Here is a 9,380-nt window from a genome sequence, read left to right on the forward strand (position 1 = left end):
TAAAGGTATCACGCTCAACACTGATAATGCGCAACATGTCAACTTTGACAGCCTGAAAGAACTGGTCTTAGATTACCCTTTAAACCCCGAAGGTGACGACCAGAAAAAAATTGTGATACATCAATCCAGTATAGTGCGGTTTAAAAAGTATTGGCAAATTGAAACGCGCGTGCTGCAGAAAATGCAAAAGTGCATTTACACTAAACGGAGGCTTACAGATAACTTCACAACGCTTCCGTTTGGTTATTAAAATGGATATGAGACCGCAACATCCCTTTTCATTTATTTTAGCAGGCCCCTCCAATTCGGGTAAAAGTTATTTTGTTAAAATGCTGCTGCAAAATACTGCTACACATCTATCACACATTCCCAATAATATTGTTTGGTTTTACATTTGCTGGCAATCTATGTATGATCATTTGCTGCATGATGTCCTTGGTATGCGTTTTATAGAAGGACTGACTAAAACTTTTAATGACGACCAACTTTTCCACCTGATAAGATTAAATTAGCTGTGATTGATGATCTGATGGAGTCGGCTAGTAATAATACAGAGATTGAGAAAGCTTTCACATAGTATGTACACCATAGAAATCTGAGCATCTTGTACCTTGTGCAAAATGTGTTTTGTCAGGGTAAAAAGAGCAGAACAAATCATTTAAATACAAAATATATGGTTCTTTTCAAAAACCCTAGGGATAAATTGCAAGTAACAATGCTGGTTAGACAGATGTATCCCCGTAAATCAAGGTTCTTTTTAGAGTTTTTTGAAGATGCGACCAATGTTCCTTATGGGTATTTAACGGTTGATTTAAGAAACAACACGCTTGATGAGTACCATTTACGAAGTGGTTTATTTCCACCAGATACACCAGTAGCGTATGTCCTTAAAAAGCATGCTTCTAAAAAGCTGTAATTCTACAACTTTTAGTCATTTATCTTAGCGCCACTAACAGCGAGCATGTTGATACGTCGTAATTGGAAGCTTTTAAAAGCGTTATTAAAGGCGACACCGACTCTAAGAAATGTTATTTTATCCAACGCTTCAAACAATTTGGTGACAATCATTTGTGAGATAGCCCTAACATACTTAAAGGTAAAATACCATTGTCACAATGAAACTTGAAGTACCTTAAAAAGAAGCGGGCCCTTATAAAATTGCTTTTTAATAAGAAATGCAACATTGGTAAAAAGAAGCGGTTGGTGAGACAGTCTGGTGGATTTATTAGCTCATTGCTTGGTTTTGCCATACCGTTAATAACGGGTCTCCTGACTAATCGATGATGGAATACACTGAGAAAATGTATCTAGTGTCTCAGCAGCAGTTAGAACATTTATGCAACAAACCGGTTAATGATAATATACGTAAAACAGTCACGCAAGGTCTGGATGTGGAAATCATAAACATACTACAGAATAATGATTTATCGGAATACGATAAAGCTAAATGTTACACATAAATATCTGGTGTTGAGTAAGCAATCTGATAGAGAAATGTAATCTTTAACTCTTTAAATGCCCAAAATGTCAGCTGATCCTCAAACAAACAACTCTGATCAGTCAGACGGTTCTGACTCTGTTTATCACGATGTTGTCGATGGCGTTAATGCCCGGTATCAGAAGAACTCTGAAATACTTTTAAGTAAAATGGCTGGGTCTAAACACAATGCAAACTGGAACGCTAAAGGTGATGCTGTACAGTGATCCAACATGTTAGATTTAATAAGACACATCAATCAAAGCCACAGTTTGTTGAGCCATAAAATGCCGAATGGGTGGAGTGAAATTATGCACGCTATGGCTGAATTAAATATCCCATCCACTGTAGTCAGCAACGCATCAAATAGAATGTACCTAGACCATTTAAAAGCAGAAACATACTCCGTTGATGATGACTTTTTATTAACTCCAGCGCTAGAATCGTATAAAAAAACGTGCTTAAATGTTTTAAGCAGCCCTGGTTTAACAACGACTCACGGTTACTTAATGCCTAGGAAACAAACTGTACGATTGTTACAGGATTCACCGTGGTTGAGTCGATGATCTATTTCTATTATATATTGTTTTTAAGCGTTGGCATTGTAATAAAGTTTTAAAAAGTTTTTTTTATTCTAGTTATGAAACATTGTATATAAAATGCTTCAAACATCGTTCTGATTACAGTTGTTATAATATTGCAATGTTAATGTATCTGTAAATATGCTTTTTATGTTACAATAAAATATCCTTATGATTTATAATGGTCTGTTTTGTTCTTAGTTTTTTGAAAAAAAATCACACTCGCACAACAACATAAAGTTTAAAACCATTGTTTATTATAGTTATGAAACATTCCGAGTTGTTCGCTCGTTAGCTGCTTTTAGCAGCATTTGTATACTTGACGACACAGAGGTAGAGCAGTGGACTACTGTACCGTACTGCTATATATATACTGATGGTCACAGCAAAATTCTGCACTGTCCTCCTACTATATACTGCACACAACCAAAATACAGCACAAGTATGGATGCATAGTATACTTGACGACACAGAGGTAGAGCAATGGACTACTGTACCATACTGCTATATATATACTGGTGGCCACAGCAAAATTCTGCACTGTCCTCCTACTATATACTGCGCACAACTAAAATGCAGAACAGGTATGAATGCATAGTATACTTGATGACACAGAGGTAGAGCAGTGGACTACTGTACCGTACTGCTATATATATACTGGTGGTCACAGCAAAATTCGGCACTGACCTCCTACTATGTACTACAATGCAGCACAGATATGGAGCGTTTTTCAGGCAGAGAACGTAGATATTTTCAGCACAATGACCACAGATATTTGCAGCACACTGAGCACAGATATTTGCAGCACACTGAGCACAGATATTTGCAGCACACTGAACACAGAAACTGAGAGAACACAGCCACGTCCTCTCGCTATCATCTCCAAAGCACGAGTGAAAATGGAGGCGACACGCGGCAGTATATATAGTAGGAGGACAGTGCAGAATTTAGCTGACCACCAGTATATAATATATAGCAGTACGGTACAGTAGTCCATTGCTCTACCCACCTCTGTGTCGTCAAGCGTACTATCCATCCATACCTGTGGTGCATTTAAGTTGTGCGCAGTATATATAGTAGGAGGACAGTGCAGAATTTTGCTGACCACCAGTATATAATATATAGCAGTACGGTACAGTAGTCCACTGCTCTACCTACCTCTGTGTCATCAAGCATACTATCCATCCATACCTGTGGTGCATTTAAGTTGTGCGCATTATATATAGTAGGAGGACAGTGCATAATTTTGCTGACCAATATTATATAATATATAGCAGTACGGTACAGTAGTCCACTGCTCTACCTACCTCTGTGTCGTCAAGTATACTATCCATCCATACCTGTGGTGCATTTAGGTTGTGCCCATAATTTTGCTGACCATCAGTATATAATATATAGCAGTACAATACAGTAGTCCACTGCTCTACCTACCTCTGTGTCATCAAGTATACGATCCATCCATACCTGTGGTGCATTTAAGTTGTGTGCATTATATATAGTAGGAGGACAGTGCATAATTTTGCTGACCACCAATATATAATATATAGCAGTACGTTACAGTAGTCCACTGCTCTACCTACCTCTGTGTTGTCAAGCATACTATCCATCTATACCTGTGGTGCATTTAAGTTGTGCGCACTATATAAAGTTGGAAGACAGTGCATAATTTTGCTGACCACTAGTATATAATATATAGCAGTACGGTACAGTAGTCCACTGCTCTACCTACCTCTGTGCCCTCTAGTTGCGAAGTGCTGTGCCACCGGTTTATCAGATACCTTAGAGATCAATGCAGCTCTAATTGATGTACGATGGTTGGCCATCCTGTCTCGAAAGTTTCGTGTTGTCATGCCAACATAATAGTATCCGCAAGGACAAACAATAATGTAGATTACATGATCCATGGTACAATGTAACCGATAGCGGATCTTAATCTGTTGACCACTATGCGGATGTGCGAAACTTGCCCCAGTCATCATTGATCGGCACGTAGTGCAATTGGGGCACCGATAACAACCCTTCTTGGTGTCCGGAAACCAGGTCTTACTGGTAGCTGATGGCTGTAGAGTCGGGCGCATTAACATTTGTCGAAGATTTTTGCCGGGCTACTTCCGGCATCACGGCAATTAGCCGCGACTAGCCGCTTTCTGTGGTGTATACCTGCCGTATTTATGTTTTCTGGTATCATCTTTTGTTGTTGGTATGACACAGTGGATGGTCATTTTTGTTTAACTATACTAGACATTGCAATACGAACATTGAAGTTACTTCCTGTTGGATGATTGATGGGCGGGGTTTGGGATGTATCTCTGCTATATAAGTGATCCGGGGTTTGGTGTGTGTCATGGGCTGCTGGGTATGTACCTGTTGTGATTTCATCTGTCTTGAAAAAGGCTCAGATGGAGCCGAAACGTCGACACAATTTGCTGACATGCTGTTGATCGTCTCTATGTGAAACACACCTGTGAGTGGTAATAAATCTCTTCATCAATTAAGGAAGTGGTGAGTGCCTGTATTCTCTCTGGATATATTTTGGACTTCTTTGGAGCCCTTTACGGAGCACCGCCCATGTTGTGGACTGCAGCAGTGAGTGTGGACTTAATGGATATATATATATATATATATATATATATATATAGATATATGTGTATATATATATATATATATATATATATATATATATAAACACACAGACACACACACAGACACACTAGTTTTACGGACCCAGCATATACTGGGTCACCTCAGACCCCACCCCTGTGATTGGCTCCGCCCAGTTCTGGAAACCCCCCCATGCAAATCCTGCGTTTGCCACTGATGTCTGGACATGTATCTATGTATATATTATATATTAACTGTGTATATGACTTGCCTAACCATGTATAAATTAAAAAATTAAAAATAGATAGAAAAAATTTATAATATGGTTCACACACATAATATATTCAACAAGTATTGTACTATATATAGACCACTGTCAGAGAAAATGTAATACATTATACCAGCATATTATTTAATATGTGTCATATCAAAGTGTCAATTTTGCACAAAGGCACTGGGGAGGTCGTGTGGGCTAGCTCTTATCTTAAACAACAGGTCTTGCTATACACCCCTCCCTGTTTTAAATGGCTTTAATACATGTGAGTAGATTACTGTATACTTATACCCCTTTTCCACTAGCTCCTTAAAACACGGGTAAAAGCGTGGGGGCGCGCATTTACCCATGTTTTTCCCTAGTGGAAACGAGTCCCCCGGCAAATTCCCGGATCAAGTGATCCGGGAATCCTACCCTGGTAGCTAGACGGGTTGAACGCGTGTTCAACCCGGCTAGCTGTCTAGTGTGAACGGGAGCTGTGTCGAGGTGACACGGCTCCCATTCACAGTGCATAGGGAGGGCGGCGCTGGGAGATCATGTAATCTCCTAGCGCCGCCCCTGCCGCGTCACTAGCGGGTCACCAACACGGCAATTGCCGGGTTGGTGAGCGCTGACAGCCGGGGTCTGTAGCATGGGTCGCAGCCGTGTCAGGCGACACGGCTGCGACCCGTGCAGCTCTAGTGGAAAAGGGGTATTAGTCACACGGTGTTGTCCTGTTGCATGTGCTTTTGTCTTTTTTATGTATCCTTAAAGAGAACTGCAAAATATGATTTGTTCCTGAATCATGTGGAATTATACTAATTGTTTTTGCAGCATTTAAAGATGCAGTAGTGAAATCTTTTGTTTTTACAACTTGGCTGCATCTTGTTCAATGTTCTGCTATTTTCTTTCTAATACAAGAATATTGTACTATATCTATAAAATAGACTCCACACAAAAAAGTTAAACATGTTGCAAAGAACAGAAAACTGAGAAAAGTTCACCTATTTCTGGCAATCCAACATATACAAAACTGGAAGCACCAAACCTACATATATTTTTACATTTTACTATTTCTGAATGGAGCCTCATTTTTTATTTTAGATTTTTTTTTTGTTCTTTTTTATATCATATGTACTATAACAGAAAAATATATTATCAATGATTATCTATATGCTACTTCAAAGCAGCAACATGTTAGAAACTGTGGATTTCTTGCTGTGGATACATTAATGTTCATGTACATTCACTGAACACTTTCTAACACCATCTACACTCAATAACACCACACATCTTACATAAAAACATGCATCCAAATACACAGTCTTCTGAAATTCATACCTCAAAGAACTTTTCAGCAGATTGAACCATCTCTCCTTCATACTGTATCACCACTGCCTGCTTCCTGTCCTGTCATGTCCAGCCTCACAATAACACTGTTCTCCCTTCCTGTTTAGTTACTGTGGCACCAAATATATAATAGCAGTGCTGGCATAAGAAAAATGTAATATAATATATGTGTAAATAACTTATTTGATTTGCTTCTAGTGATGAATAACGAGGTTTCTTTAATATATCATAAACATTTAATAAAGTTGTATTATTGATGTAACAAAAATGCAAATATACTTTTTTATTATGAAAATGCACATACTGTATTAACCAGCAGTGAACAAGTTGTCATACTACTACTAGAGTTGCAGTATACAAATAGTGAACAGCACTTGCAGCAATTTGTGATAGATCATTTTGCAGAGCATGTTCAGAAAATGAAAAGAGGATACAATAAGTACAATGTATACTTACATTTCAAGGGAAGATATAAATGTGATATTAAACAATTGTTATCATTTTGTAGGATAGAGATGTCCCGTAACAGAATTGTAAGTAAAGTCTTATCTGGCACAGCACATGTCTTGTAGGGGTCTTTCGTTAGAGCAACCCCCCCCCCCCCCACCCCCCCATGATGACTTGGTGGGGAAAAAAGGTATTTTAAGCATGGAGTTAAAATAAAATATAACCTTTATTTAAATTGGTTAAAATTACAGAATCAGTGAATTTTCTTGATTTGCTTCTTGTGATGGATAAAAAGGCTTCTTTAATATATCATAAACATTTAATAAACTTGCATTATTGATGTAACAAAAATGCACATATAAAAAAAATCTACGACTTAAGCACAAATATGCTGTTTCCAGGGGCGGAACTCTGGAAGGCAGTGGAGTCGGCTGCCGCCGGGCTCCTGACCTGAAGGGGGCACATCTCCTCCATTGTCTCCAGCTGCCTGACCCTGAAGATCCTTCACTGCGAGGAGCTTTCATGTCAGTGACACGGAAACTGCCTCCTAGTATATACAGAGAGCTGGCTGTGGCTACAGCTAGGGGGAGCTTCCAGATGAGCTGGCCAAGTGAAGCTCTCTGTTCCTCCGTTGGGCTGATAGCAGCAGGTAGGCACTGGCAGCACTTGCCTCAAGCTGCACTGTGGGGGGGGTGGGTGTAGTTGGAAAGGGGAGGGGTGCCGGGGGGTCTTTAATGAATGTTGGCAGCACTGTGTTTTATGTGTGCATGTTTAAGCGAGGTGTGTGTGTGTGTGTGTGTGTGTGTGTGTGTGTGTGTGTGTGTGTGTGTGTGTGTGTGTGTGTGCGCATGTGTGTGTAATTAAAGGAAGCATGTGTTTGTTTTTGTTTGTGTGTGTGTTTTTAAGTGAAAGAGACATTTGTGCGTGTAAGGGAGACGTGTGTGTGTGTGTGTGTATGTGTGTGAGAGGCATATATGTGTTTAAGTGAAAGAGTGTGTGTGTGTGTGTGTGTGTGTGTGTGTGTGTGTGTGTGTGTGTGTGTGTGTGTGTGTGTGTGTGTAATTAAAAGAGGCATATGTGTATGTGTTTAAGTGAAGGAAGCGTGTGTGTAAGTTTAAGTGAAGAAGCATGTGTAAGTGAGAGGCGTTTGTGTGAGAGGTGTGTGTGTAAGTGAGAGGCGTTTGTGTAAGTGAGAGGTGTGTGTGTGTGTGTGTTTGTAACATACTTACCTACTTTCTGGCAGCTCTCTCCGGGAGAGAGCTGCCAGGACGGCTCAGTGGAGGGGCTGGGCAATGTCGAGAGGAGGGGGCGGGGATGAGGTGGAATGGGGCGGGGAGGAGGAGGGTTGGAGGCGGAATGAGGGTGGGGTTACAGTGTCACACATTTAAACCACGCCCCCCCCCCCCCCCCCGCGCTCTGTAATGCCGCGATAACCTGCATTTTACAGCAGGGGGCGTGACTATGATGACGCGATTCAACAAGAATCGCGTCATCTACTGTCCGGACCACTCACTTTACTCTCAAAGTGGGTGGCCGGGCAGGCAGGAATTTTAAAAACCGGGAGACCTGCCTGCTCTTCCGTGGGGCCGGGAGGGTCACCCGGTTTTTGGGAGCCTCCCGGCCATTTCGGGAGAGTAGGCAAGTATGGTGTGTAAGTGAGAGGCGTTTGTGTGAGAGGCATGTGTGTAAGTGAGAGGTGTATGTGTAAGTGGGAGGCATGTGTGTAAGTGAGGAGTGTGTGTGTTTAAGCGAAGGAGGTGTGTGTAAGTAAGAGGCGTGAGTGTAAGTGAGAGGCTTGTGTGTGTTTAAGTGAAAGTGGCGTTTGTGTGTGTGTTTAAGTGAAAGAGGTGTTTGTGTGTTTTTTATATATATATATATATATACTGTATATCGGCACACCACTGCACCAAAGCATCTACATTGTGACACGCTGGTGGGTGAGGGAGGACTGTAGGTGTGCTATAAAGGTATGCTGGTGTCTATTTTATTGTGATGACTGACTTGGAGTGCCGTCCACTTTGTATGTGTATCTATATTACTATTGGGAAAGGCACATGAGCACGCTACTACTGTTCAACATGAGTGCCGGATAGCTACATATGAAGGGTGTGTGTGTGTATACAGTATGTAGGGGGGGCACCAACATTTATCATGCTTCTGGGCGACTGGGGCGAACTTACACCACTGGCTGTTTCTACATATGTTGTCAAAAATAACACAAATATTTTTTTTAAATAATACAGATATATACATGTCTGAGCATGTCCAGCATGAATAATGTATATATTTTTTGAAATTATGGTTAGATCATACAACCCATTTTCTGTGAGATATTTAGATAGCAAAAAAAGTTTTGTGTTTTAAAAATTCTGAAGTCCGTCTTATGCAAATTGATGACTGAAAGGAATCCAGCCTCTTCTCTTACCCCTCGATGTGATGGCCACTGACGTCAGTGAGAGCAATCCTTAACGTTACAGATAATACACGACACCATGTAGTTAAGAATCACTCTGTTTATTTAATAAATTACAGCGTACTATATAGAAAAGAAACATGGGTGTATACAATATGTGCAAGCATATGATTGGATAAATAGAAGTAGCATACGACATTACATGCAGGATATTTTAGTAACACACAGAAGTAACAGTTTTGATCTAGTATGTAATTG

Source organism: Pseudophryne corroboree, chromosome 1 (assembly GCF_028390025.1).
Source record: "Pseudophryne corroboree isolate aPseCor3 chromosome 1, aPseCor3.hap2, whole genome shotgun sequence".
Classification (NCBI taxonomy): domain Eukaryota; kingdom Metazoa; phylum Chordata; class Amphibia; order Anura; family Myobatrachidae; genus Pseudophryne; species Pseudophryne corroboree.